The sequence below is a fragment of the Sinocyclocheilus anshuiensis genome, unplaced genomic scaffold, assembly GCF_001515605.1.
Source record: "Sinocyclocheilus anshuiensis isolate Anshui unplaced genomic scaffold, SAMN03320099.WGS_v1.1 scaffold86, whole genome shotgun sequence".
Taxonomy (NCBI): domain Eukaryota; kingdom Metazoa; phylum Chordata; class Actinopteri; order Cypriniformes; family Cyprinidae; genus Sinocyclocheilus; species Sinocyclocheilus anshuiensis.
The window spans coordinates 3,809,023-3,812,203 of NW_015547662.1; the positions used below are offsets into that span (position 1 = coordinate 3,809,023).

Below are 3,181 nucleotides of genomic sequence, written 5' to 3' on the forward strand. Positions count from 1 at the left end.
GCGTGGCTGACTCTTAACTTTTATAAAGAATATCTCTTTGGATTTGAGACTTTAGTCTTTGCAACTTTACAGATCTTCTTTATGCACCAAGAGCTTGTAACACTCCAAAGAGAAAGGAAAAATTTAAATCGCATCATATGACCCCTTTAAGACAATCACTTTTCAGTTTTTAATTAATATTCACTGATGAATCGTTTACAACAAGATCATAAATGTGCATGGTATATAGGTCAGTTTTTTATTTTAGTTGACTTTTAGGACTAGCCTCCACTCGTTATCTTTACATAGAGGATAATCAGTCTAGATGAACACACACGTCCATTATTTCCTAAAATAGCCTTCTAAATATGATCTAATAATAAAGCTTCAACTGAAAGTATCCACAGCAAACTGACCCCCAAAAACCTGACAGACTACAAATGAGTATAAAGTCAGACTTACAGAATCTCATGTTGAGTTCAATCTCAAGTCAGCCATTCGCATCAGCAGTCACTAGGTCAAACACTGACTGACTATTTTGCTTTCTTTGCTTATGGCTTTACACTGAAAAAAATGTTTCATTCATCCAATTAAAAAAATTTAGGGTAATGATTCACATCTATATTTTTTAACTTGAGCCAATGAAAAAGAAATAACTTGCCCTTAGGGGGTATAAAGTGTCTTGTTACTGGAATGTTTAACGCATCGTTTACCATGCTGGAAATTTACCATGCAAGGGGATGCTTGGGAGTTGGAAAATTAGAATTACAAAATGTATTTTTGGGCTGTCAAAATGAACTTAAGATATCAATGAAATATCCTTAAACCAAAAATATTTAACACATTTACCAAATTTGATTTCATTCTGCTTTTGGAAATCATACAATAATTTACGTATATTTTATTGTATTGACAGCCCTGATGCATAATGTTTAAAATATTTAAAATATTTTAAAGCTTTATACATATAGCATTACTGTAATAATAGAAAACAGACAACTTAAAACAAAATAAATATTTTTCCAGATAATATTTTCATAATTAGCTTTATAATGACAATATAAAAGCTAATTTATTAATTATTTAATAAAAAATGCCTGAGAAATGTCATATAATATATATTTTAGTAACACATCATCAGATTTATCACATTTGGGGGGCGTCTAAAAAGTATGAAAACCCCAGGTCTGGGCTACCACACATGAAATAAAAATTCAAAATACATTTTTACACATTATACGCTTCTGAATTATGCGCATTACTAAGAAATTGATCAAAACAGTTTGTTTATCACTTTACTTGTTTAGACTACATTTTTAAAGAGTCTGAGCCTCTTCTGTGGGATTGACTATTAAATGGAAATCTATCAAGTATGCCAGCTTAACATTTACAAATAAGTAGCAGACACACTTAGATAAGCCTGTATAAATGTCAAACTGTAAAGCTCTCAGTGACGTCTCACTCACCTCTAACCTCACTGGTCAGACATAAGCTGAACTCCCCAGGAATGAGAAAAGAGCACCAAACATGTACAGTACGTCTGCTTGAATATCCTAGTCTTTCTCAAGAGACGTGTACTAGGCTGTGATACACCAGTGAGGAGGATGTAGGAGGGATTTGTTCTGTTCTGTTCAGACTAACATAAGAATATGGAATAAACTGGGCTCTCCAAAGCCTTCTGTCTTTAAAGGGACTGAGAGAAACGAGCGTTCCCCAACGTAGCGCCCCCAAAAAACGATACATTATTCAGTGTCATAGGAAACTGTATTAAGGTCTGTTAAGTGTTTTAGGAAAAACCTTGAAGGGAAACTTCTCAGTTATTATTCTAAACTGAACCCAAAAGAAAAAAGGCACGAGACTTCTCCATTTGTTCTTGCTTAGACAGCAATGAGATTAAATGGTGAACAAAATAGAGACTTTACTTAAAGGAATAGTTCACCCCAAAATGAAAAGTCTGTCATTACTCACCTATGTGACACACTAAACCAGTATTTTTATTTTCAGAGGAGAGCAAAATAGAAAGGTTTTTAAATAAATGTAACATAAATGTTTTCCATAGAACAATATGTTGCATATGATTCCGATGATGATGTCTAGAGATCTACATCATGACATTTGTTTAAGAGACACTCAGTGACGTCTGATGATGCTGATGTCCAGTATGTGTGGCATATCTGATTAGTGAATTTGAACAGTGAATAACCACTTCAGCACAAGGTCAAAACTTGTATTAAAATCAACTACTAAATGTTCTGTATATGTATTTCTGTCAGGACAACTATCGTCAATGATGATTGGCAATTAGCATAAGTTTGGAATACTACTGAAATATATACTACTGAAATATTCTCTGTATAAATCTCTCTCTCTCTCTCTCTCTGTATATATATATATATATATATATATATATATACACAGACAGGCAGACAAGACATTACCGTTCAAAAGTTTGGGGTTGGTAAGAATTTTTTTATTTAATTTATTTATTTAGTTTGAAAAAAAAAAAGTCTCTTTTGCTAACCAAGGCTACATTTATTTAAAAATACAGTAAAAGTATTTACAATAATATTTTACCATTTAGAATAACTGTTTTCTATTTTCATGTAATTTATTCCTGTGATCAAAGCTGTATTTTCAGCATCATTACTCCAGTCTTCAGTGTCACATGATCCTTCAGAAATCATTCTAATATGCTGATTTTTAATTAACTTTACACTCTAAAAAATCCTGGGTTAAATACAACCCAGTGCTGGGTAAAATAGGGACAACCCCAGCAATTGGGTTGTTTTGACCCAGCGGTTGGGTTACTACCCAGAAGGTCAACCGCTGGGTCAAAACATTTACATTTATGCATTCAGCAGACGCTTTTATCCAAAGCGACTTACAGTGCACTCAGGCTATACTTTTTTACCAGTATGTGTGTTCCCTGGGAATCAGACCCACGACCTTTTGCGCTGCTAACGCAGTGCTCTACCACTGAGCCACAGGAACACATTTGGTGTAATGAAATGTGTTTATGCGGTTTAAAGTTTTAATTTTATTATTTTCCACATATTGTACATTATTGTTTCTCCTCTATGCCCCGTCTTTCTGAAACGCGTCGATTTTTACAAAGCTCATCGGTCTGAAAAAGCGAGGTGTTCTCTGATTGGCCAGCTATCCAGTGCGTTGTGATTGGCCGAATTCCTCAAGCGTGTGACGG

The 3,181-nt window shown here is 34.0% G+C and overlaps 1 protein-coding gene across 1 annotated transcript in view; it reads right to left on the reverse strand.

Moving 5' to 3' along the window:
• LOC107702283 (neuropeptide Y receptor type 1-like) overlaps window positions 1-3,181 on the reverse strand; it is a 16,204-nt gene that overhangs the window by 8,007 nt on the left and 5,016 nt on the right. The gene's annotated exons all lie outside the window — the stretch shown is intronic.